Below are 10989 nucleotides of genomic sequence, written 5' to 3'. Positions count from 1 at the left end.
GGGATGATGAAAGACTTATGGCAGGGAACTCTTTATATTAGCCTGTGAAGTGGGAGGGTCTCTTGTGCAGAGATGGACGAAAAGATGGCACTGAAATCCCTCAGACAGGTGAACTGGCGTCAGGAATACTGGGAGCTGCTGAGGACAACGTTATGGTTTGTGTGTGTGTGTGTGTGTGTGTGTGTGTGTGTGTGACACCCGATTAACGGCCATAACTTTTCTTTAAGGATCTCTGTGGGTTCTGACATCCTTGTCAGGATGCTGAAGATACCCTATTGGAAAGACAAGTCAAGGAAAACGAGAGGAGAGACGTTGGGTGAGAAGGTAATGTTTTTTAATGGCCTGTGGTAGTGGAGAGGGAGAGCAGAGGGGTGTCTGTCTTACAGGATGTTTAGCCATTCTGATATCCTAATGATAATAGGAAGTCAACATTGATTGAGATCCAATGCTATCTTGAGCAGGGTTCAGCATGGCAACGGTGTGGAATCGCATGTCCTTAGAGGAGGAGGAGGAATTAGGTTGGAGGCTTGAGGTTAAGGGCACGTGTGTTCCTTTCCCTCTGGATCCTCCTCCACCGGAGAACTCCTTCAGTTTTTATGGCGTGGCGATGAGGGCGATAAGACAGGCGGCTTGTGCGGCAACACACTCTATGTGACGGTTTATTCTGAGCAGTTGCTGCGGCTGCACAACTTCAGTCAAGTTCCAATTTGAGTAGCTGGTGCGGGGACACACTGTAGAAAGGTTCCATTTGAGTAGCTGGTGCAGGAACACACTGTAGAAAGGTTCCATTTGAGTAGCTGGTGCGGCATCACGCTATAATGAAAAAAGGTTCCGTTTGAGTAGCTGGTGCGGGGACACACTGTAGAAAGGTTCCATGTGAGCAGCTGGTGTGGCAATACAGTCTGCAGAAGGAACCATCTGTGGGGGAGACATGTCGTGGTCCTGGTCGTTGCTCTCGGTGATCCCCGCCTCACGGGTCATGTCCGTCTTAGGATAAACAAAAAACGAAAAAGCAAAAAACTATAAAAGAATTGTGGGGTAAAATTCAATTGTGTTCCATGGAAGATAATTTTTGTTCGGTGTTGCTCAAGTATTTTTCTTCTTTAATGTCTTCCTCAAGAACAACAGTGTTACGTGTTGGACAATAGATGGGGCCCGTGTTGAAACCGTTTCTTATTTTGGTACGTAGCGTATTATTCTCAATGGATGCCATGTATTCATAGACTGAAGTTGAAATTTGACACTTTCATTCACTTTATGTCATTGTCTCTCCTTTGTCTTCCTCTTGAGGCCAAGTGGTATCCGGTGGGCAGTAGATAGGAGTATAGGGTGGTGTACTGGAGACTGATGTTGACCTAGCCAGGGGGTCATGTTTCCAGGCCATTAAACTGGCCAAGAAACACTAGTGAAAATAGTGAGCGTTGCAGGGATCTGTCGTCGCCTCTCTCGTGGCGGCTGAGTCAACACGCGGGAGGGATATGCAGTAAATTCCGTACGTCCTCAGGTTCGAAATGGCGAGTCTCGGGCGCCGTCAGACACGCCCCAGGACACGGTGAAGACACAGGACGTCGGTGAGACCTGATTTTATACAAAGGCGGGAAGACAAGGAAGAGGAAAGCGAAGGCGGCTGAAATGGAGGACATGGAAAGCAGCCACCACGACTGCAGCATAGACAGTATTGATATCAAGAACCAAACAATTAGACACAGCGTAGTACACAGCGAGAGGGAACCATGCCCCGTTGGGATGGTGTGTCTGTGGTGTGAAATAAGCCTCCACGCACCGCAGCCCTAACCCTGCCACCCCATTTCATGACGGACATGCCTCTGTAACGTCGGACCCCCAGCATGAGGCACTAAAGGTTGCGTTCACACGTAGGGACATTGTCTGTTCCCCGCCAGCCTTTGTGCCACGGTTGGAATAAAGATTATGATGGTGGTTGAAGTTGAAGGCATAAGACCATGAGATTCCGTTGTTACACCCATCCTAGTGTTAGGACTGGTGGTGTATATCATAGAAATTGTCTTCACGCACTACTGTTTGCTGCCTCACTTAAGATGGGTAGAAACATACACACACACACACACACACTGCCCGGGCGTCGCCAGACATAGCCCAGGCTGGTGGTGACCAACTGCCCCCGGACGGCGCTGCCTCCTCCTCCGCCTCCACTCCAACAGACTGAAAATACCGACAGAGAAATGGACTTCGCTCTGCGTTCAACCTTAATTGTCAGTGCGACGGTCGCCTGGTATGAACTTCCCCTCACCGTCGTGGGGTAACTAACAGAAAATAATGGACAACCATTTTGGATTTTTTTTTCCCCCGTCGGTGAAGTTTTAGAATATTCATTTCCAGCGGTATGCAACTCTTTGCATATTATTCACATGATGAAAGATAGACTGATAAGCCAAAGGTCAGATGTTGTGTGTAGGTGTGTGTGTGTGTTTTACCAGGGCTGGCTTGGGTGTGTGGAGGTGGTGCAGCCTCAGGCGATGCCCGGACAGCCTTCCTCCCACCCCATCAGCTGAGTAAGGCTTGATGCCACGTATTCCACGACTGTTGACCACTGCTGGCTCTCAGTAGTGATGATACCAGCACCCAGACGGTTGGAAAGACTCCACACTCACACACACACACACACACACACACACACACCTTGTTATGTACTTCAAAATGGTTGTGTAAAAGGTTTCACATCGATTTAGTGAAATAGTAGTGGGGCCATTTCTTTTGTTATATCCAGGTACTTCTCCTCTTGCTCAACTCCCCTTCCTAGTTCTTCGTGTTTCGTAAGAGTCACATGTGTTTATGGTGTTACGACGGGCGTAAGTGGGTGTCGGCTGCAGTGTATGTTATACCATGTTGTTTACCGACGTGTACGGCGCATTTTATGGTTGATGCGTCACCCTCCAGCACTGTGTTGGTACGACCTGCGTCGTCTGGGTTGATGTGGTTGTCCTAAAGTCGTTCCCTGCCACGACCTGATCTTCGCTGGGGGCCTATCTGATACGACTTGGGACCACGACATCTCTGCTGGAGTATGTGGGGGTCGAACCTGACCTACGTTAGCTCGACCTGGCCTCCATTATTACTGTCACCTACATCTGGTTCTTTCCTGGGGACGACCTGGTAGAATCTAGCCATCTCCAGGCCGACTAGTTATGGCCAAGCTTGCCCTAAGACGACCTGGTATGGCTTGCCCTTCACTGAGACGACCTGGCACAACCTGACTGGCCCCCAATGTAGACGCCTTTGTGTGACCCACCTGACGCTCACCTGCACCATCTGTTAACAGCACCGCGTCCCCTCTCCTCCCACTCCTAGATGACCCGAGACAACCAGAGATTCACCTCTGAGACCTGGCGTATCGTAACACCTTCGCCAGGATGACCTGGCGTATCGTAACACCTTCGCCAGGATGACCTGGCGTATCGTAACACCTTCGCCAGGATAACCTGGCGTATCGTAACACCTTCGCCAGGATGACCTGGCGTATCGTAGCACCTTCGCCAGGATGACCTGGTACCGGGGGCGTGCGAACGCCACTTGGCCGTAACGATCCGGGTGGGAGGCTGGAGGCGGGGGTGGTGGTGGATGGCGGACGCTGAAGGGGAACATAAATAATGAAGACGGACGCGGGAGGGAGGCAGGCGGGCGGGCAGGCCGGCTGCTCCTCGGCAACACCGGTCGAATCCGGTGTGATTAATATGTCGTCCCGAACGGATGTGGAATTCACAGCCTCTCATCAGTGAGTTTCCTTCATGATAATGTCTCGGGACACTTAATGAGATTTTTATCCCATTCTAAGCATTAGTGAAAGCGTCAATGTAAATTATAGGTTAGTATGATATATATATATATATATATATATATATATATATATATATATATATATATATATATATATATATATATATTTATATATATATATATATATATATATGTATATATGTATATATGTATATATATATATATATATATATATATATATATATATATATATATATATATATATATATATATATATATATATATATATATATATATATGTATATATATATATATATATATATATATATATATATATATATATATATATATATATATATATATGTGTGTGTATATGAATGGATGGGTCTTTCTTCGTTTGTTTCCTGGCGCTACCTCGCTGACGTGGGAAATGGCGATCAAGTGCGATATTGATATATGAATATATTTCATAGATTTTATTACGATTGGGATGCGACTTTGATAAGGTTTTATGATGTTAGTGGCAATGTATGTATGAGGCTTTGCTCATTTACCGGAATCCCTTGCTGAAAATTATGTACGGATCTACATCTGATGTGTACGGCAGGTGAACCCTTTTTTAAAGGAAGGCCAGGATGATGTATATATACATCGTGAGTATGAAATGTCAACTGGCTCAGTTGATGGAATGGTGAGGTTGTTCATCTTGTACCAGGTACCTGGCCAGTGCCCTCTACCAGACATACTGTACACCACCACATCCTACCAGTACCCTACCACACCCTATCAGACCTGCTGTACGCCACCACATCCTTCCAGTACCCTACCACACCCTGTCAGACCTGCTGTTACACCACCACACCCTACCAGACCTGTTATACACCACCACACCTTAGCAGACCTGTTATACACCACCACACCCTACCAGACCTACTGCACGCCACCACACCCTACCAGACCTGTTATACACCACCACACCCTACCAGGCCTGTTATACACCACCACACCCTACCAGGCCTGTTATACACCACCACACCCTACCAGACCTGTTATACACCACCACACCCTACCAGACCTGTTATACACCACCACACCCTACCAGACCTGTTATACACCACCACACCCTACCAGACCTACTATACGCCACCACACCCTACCAGACCTACTATACGCCACCACACCCTACCAGACCTGTTATACACCACCACACCCTACCAGACCTGTTATACACCACCACACCCTACCAGACCTACTATACGCCACCACACCCTACCAGACCTGTTATACACCACCACACCCTACCAGACCTGTTATACACCACCACACCCTACCAGACCTACTATACGCCACCACACCCTACCAGACCTGTTATACACCACCACACCCTACCAGACCTGTTATACACCACCACACCCTACCAGACCTACTGTACACCACAACCCCTACCATACCTGCTGTACCCCATCCACCCAACCCTGCTAGACCTGCTATACGCCACCACCCCTCACCAGACCCGCTACACACGTCCACACCCTACCAGATCTGGTCTACCTCGCCGTTACAGTAGCCGACCACAGATGGGGTGTTGGCAGGCCACAGTAAGTATTAGGCAGTAAGTGAAGGCCACGGGTTCCCGGAAACAGACAGACACACACACACACACACACACACACACACACACACACACACACACACACACACACACACACACACACACACATTCTTGAGTCCAGGTGATCCAGGAGGTGCGTTATTATAGTGTTGAGGTTAAGTACAGAAGGTGACGGAATCTGTAATTACACACTGGTGGAATGTGAGTCGCAGGTGGGGTACAGCAGGAGGGGTACAGCAGGAGGGGTGCAGCAGGAGGGGTACAGCAAGAGGGGTACAGCAGGAGGGGTACAGCAGGAGGGGTACAGGAGGGGTACAGTAGTGACGTGGTTTGGTTAGAACGTAAGGTACGTTTTAGGTTACCATTGCTTGCTACAGCGCCACTGTGCTAACAGCATCTTGGCTTGCAGTACGTACCTAGCGCTGCCTTATCCATCTCGGGTAACCCTACATCAACAGCGCTTCCCTCTCTGTCCTGTGTGTCTTGCAGCGGTAGTTTGCCAGCCGTGCTTAGAGGAGGAGGGGGCGTCGGGTGGGTCTAACCCATAAGGGTTGGGCAGCTTTATCCCAGCGGTATTTGGGGGGGTGGGCTTCCCTGTGAACACTTGGCCTTCCCCACACCTGTCTGGCCAGTGTGAGGGTGGGAGCTCCGTTTCCCCACACCCCACACCTGTCTGGCCAGTGTGAGGATGGGAGCTCCGTTTCCCCACACCCCACACCTGTCTTGCCAGTGTGAAGATGGGAGCTCCGTTTCCCCACACCCCACACCTGTCTGGCCAGTGTGAGGATGGGAGCTCCGTTTCCCCACACCCCACACCTGTCTGGCCAGTGTGAGGATGGGAGCTCCGTTTCCCCACACCCCACACCTGTCTGGCCAGTGTGAAGATGGGAGCTCCGTTTCCCCACACCCCACACCTGTCTGGCCAGTGTGAGGATGGGAGCTCCGTTTCCCCACACCCCACACCTGTCTGGCCAGTGTGAGGATGGGAGCTCCGTTCCAGCGGTCTTACGTCTATATATCGCACCAAGGAATCTAAGATTTTTAACGGGTCGTCCTGTGCCAGTAGTGTAGAGTCTGCCCTGCGCTGCTGGGGTGGGGTGAGGGAGGGCTGTACATTTGCCTCATGTGACTGCGAAGCTCCCACCAGTGTTAGTTGAGTCTGCCCCGTATGGTGGAGTCACCCCGGAGTTATCGGGTTGTAGGCCTCTCTCTCTCTCTCTCTCTCTCTCTCTCTCTCTCTCTCTCTCTCTCTCTCTCTCTCTCTCTCTCTCTCTCTCTCTCTCAAGAAGGGCGAGTTATGAACCTTCAGTACGCCCGCCCTTTGGCCCGCTCAGTGACAAGCTTCTGTTAACAGCCATTCAATATTAACGGCGTGTTGATTCAGCCCGCGTTGGAAACTGCGCCGAGTGTCTCCGCCTAACGATGTCATTTGACGTATCTTTTGTTGTCCCACTCGTCTGCAAGTCTTCGTCCCTGACTGGGGCTTCCATTTTTCTCTCTTTCAAATGGTAGTTTATCTGGTTTCAACCGCACACGTTGTGAGGTCTTTGTTGTTTAGTCCGTTTGAGCACCTTATATATGACGCCCTTCGTTCAGACCCTCACCCTTATGCTACTTCGGGTGGCCCTTCTTCACTTGACGCTTACCAAGACGCTGTAAGATCTAAATTTCTTAATCTATATTCATGAGACATTTTTTTCCCCCTGATGGTCGCTATGAATTTTTGCCATTTTTGTCTGTACACTTTTTCAGGATCAATGATATTCGTGGTATGCAGTGGTAGCTGAGGAAGCTGAGGTTGAAGGATGAAGACTGGACTCTCGTGTACCACACCTGTTACTAGCACTGCTCTTTATATGACCACGTATATATATATATATATATATATATATATATATATATATATATATATATATATATATATATATATACTGTGTTGGTGATTTCCTGGCATTCGAGTTGATATTTCTGATGGCTTTCCCCATCTTCAGTGCTTTGCCTCTTTTTTTTCGCATTAGATTCTTTTACGTTACAGAAGACAACAGATGAAATGGAGACATCTCTCAAGCACCTTGTTGACAGGCAGCGTAGACAAACACATAAAGTACATTTAGAAACGGTCGATATTGGTAGGAGAGAGAAGAGAGAGAGAGAGAGAGAGAGAGAGAGAGAGAGAGAGAGAGAGAGAGAGAGAGAGAGAGAGATGAGTAGGAGAGAGAGAGAGAGAGAGAGAGAGAGAGAGAGAGAGAGAGAGAGAGAGAGAGAGAGAGAGAGAGAGAGATGAGTAGGGGAGAGAGAGAGAGAGAGAGAGAGAGAGAGAGAGAGAGAGAGAGAGAGAGAGAGAGAGAGAGAGAGAGGAGGGGGGTTACTTTAATAAAGAGAATGAATGAATTAGTGAATAATTGATTAATGAGAGTGACGTGTATTTGTGGCTGAGGTAGGGTGGGAGTGTGTGGGTGGCTGGGAGCGTGGCATGACCCACCCTTGTGGTGCCTTTTTGACACCACTTCCAGCCCTCGCCTCCTACCGTTGTTAGTGTGAGTGGCAGGCTGACCCTATACCCCTCTCGCTTGAGGCACGACCTGGCCTGCTGGACTACAGGGTCCTGGTAGGTCAGCCCTACCGGGGCTGGCGCTCATCTAATGTAGGCTCTGGCTGCAGGGGAGAGTCCTGGTACCTTGGGGTGTGTGTGGGCGGTATGCTTGTGGTTAGGGTGGTAGATACAGAGGGAGGTGGGGTCCTGGTGTGGTGCGCCCTGGGTCACTGTACCCTCGGCCAGGAAGTGTCTCTCTGGTGGGAGGCGTCCAGAGCCTTCCAGAAACCCATTGATTTCCTTTCACACACACACACACACACACACACCCACCCTCTCCCACAAGCCCTCCCTTCCCCTGCTTCACCTCACTTCCCTCTCTTCCTTCTCTCTATCTCTCTTTTATCCACACAGACACACACACACACACACACACACACACACACACACACACACACACACACACACACACACACACACCTCAGGGTAATTTCGAGGGCTCATCTTTGACCCAGTAGCTCTGTCTAGGACCAAGGTGCCCGCCCCTCTGTACCGTCGAGGGATCAGACCTTTGGTAGCGGCGGCGGCGGCTGCTGGAAGGACCACGTAGCCATGCCAACCCAGCTGGTCGGGTCCACACCGGCTGGACGTGCCAGGGTATATCCCCTCCCCCAGCTGAGCCCAGTACGTCCCTCACACCAGCCGCTGACCGTGAGGTGAGCAACCTCACACTCACCTCTTGAGATGGCTGGCACTACATCAGGATTATTGCATACACTTTGCCCTGTATTTCATCCATTCCGGCATGGAATCATTTTTGGTGTGTGGCGTCCAGGCCTTGTCGTATTTCATACATAAGTATATTATTTTTGTCTGAACATCGCGTTTACGCTTGGTCGTATGGCTTCGGTTATTTTCTCTGACTGATTTAATGCGGGTTCTTTAGCCTCGCAAGGTGACGTGGGGGCACAACAATATTGCACTCCAGGGAGCAAAGTTGATGTGAATAATATAATCATCGGGTTTCCAATGTTTCTCCTTCTGGAAGATGTTAAGGAAACAGCCTGTCATCTTTCTCGCCATGGCTGTTTGTTTGTGTGTGTGTGTGTGTGTGTGTGTGTGTGTGTGTGTGTGTGTGTGTGTTTTGCTCTCCAGACGTGAGTTCAACAGAGGTCACCTCGAAGTCTTTTTGTTATTTCCGTGAGCTTTGGTGAGGTTCCCCTCTACTTTGTGCACTGTTCCACTTCGATATCCTCATTTATTTTTCCATACCAGAGTAGATGAGATTTTCGCGCTGGAGATTGGCACACACCCGCTGGAGGCCCTGGTTTTATACTCGGGACAATTTTTCATCAGATGACAATGTGGAGAGCTGTGGTTGATGCGTTGATCTGTGGTGGAAGCGTCACCTGGGTATGTTAGGTGTTCGGAAGACCAGTGTTTTATGGAATCGGGGAACATCAGGCAATGATGGAGTATATGGGAAGGACAGACAACCATAAGACCTGAAGGTCTTTGACTAGGTTATCTCCAGGTGGGGAGTCATAGTGTCCCGTGTTCTTGACCCACATGGATGGTATGATTGACGTGAGATTAGGCATGGTTGATGGTACGTAAATGAATGTGTGAAGGAAGAGAGGAATCGTTCACGTAAATGTAAGGGGATTGAAAAGATGGTACGATGCAAATATACACGTAAACCGTCAGTCGTTATGTAAGACAATTCTGTTCGAAGTAGAATTATTATGATGGCTACTCAGGTCATGTACTGGTCGAGAGGAAGTGGAGAACATGAGGATGTTACATTTCACGGAATGGATCCCCCAAAGAGATAGATGTTGAGTGACAGGAGACAAGAGAAGAGGCATGGCATGTATGTGTTCATTTGCAGATGATGAAGAGGGCACTGATGAAAGGCTACGTGGCGTGCTTGCGTCAGTGGTGATGCGTGTTGCCAGCCAACACACACTCTCGTCACAAGGACATCCGTAGACATACGTGGGGAAAGCCATAAGAACGACCACTGGCAGGAGAGCATCAGTGGCATATTGTTGGAACGAAGGATGCTTGATGAAGACTGGCTGAATTGTGGCTTATCCCAGCAGTTGATCATTTTGGTTTTGCAGAGTCCTAGACTGGAAATGGGGAATGAAAGAACATGGAAGGTAAAACTTAAACGGCTAAGGATTGAAAGGATAAAAGTTAACTTTCAGGAATAGTTAAAAAGTGAAGGTTATAACCTCGCTGTGCCAATACCTGCTTCTCCTCCATCGTTACCGTCCATCGTGTATTGATATCTGTCCTCCAGTCCTCCCTCGTAAGCTTTACCTCCCGCACGCACTGGTATTTTCTCTTTCCATCTTTTGCAAAGTGTCCCCAGCCTCACCATCATCCTAACATCCTGTCTGGTAAACCATCATCCTACTATCCTGTTTGGTAAATCGTCATCCGAACATCCTGTCTGGTAAATCATCATCCTACTATCCTGTCTGGTAAACCATCATCCTGCCATCCTATCTGGTACACCATCATCCTACCATCCTGTGTGGTAAACCATCATCCTACCATCCTATCTGGTACACCATCATCCTACCATCCTATCTGGTAAACCATCATCCTACCATCCTATCTGGTACACCATCATCCTGCCATCCTATCTGGTACACCATCATCCTGCCATCCTATCTGGTACACCATCATCCTACCATCCTATCTGGTACACCATCATCCTTCACACAGACCTTCATTGTGCCCCTGATTGCTTCCTTCCATAATGAATCGTTCTTTTCCTTCAGTCTTCGTTCATCCTTTCGAAAACCGTCTCGTGCTTTCCATACAGACCACCGCCGTCTTTATTCGTCCACTTCTTTTACATGTCGAAGATTACTTCTCTTCAGCCTTCGCCAGTTACTCACAAATATTGTCAGAGACACTCACCATTGCTTTTCACAGTTCTTCCCCTTAAGCAACTTTATTTTTTTATTCTAGCAGTTTTTTTTCTCCCCCCACCAACACACATTACGTATTCGTCTCCACAAACTTTCTTAGCAGCTGTATTCTTCTGGCGCCTCAGCAGCACTACGTCCTCATT

Source organism: Panulirus ornatus, chromosome 33 (genome assembly GCF_036320965.1).
Source record: "Panulirus ornatus isolate Po-2019 chromosome 33, ASM3632096v1, whole genome shotgun sequence".
NCBI classification, from domain to species: Eukaryota; Metazoa; Arthropoda; class Malacostraca; order Decapoda; family Palinuridae; genus Panulirus; species Panulirus ornatus.
Note: the sequence above shows the minus strand (reverse complement) of the source record.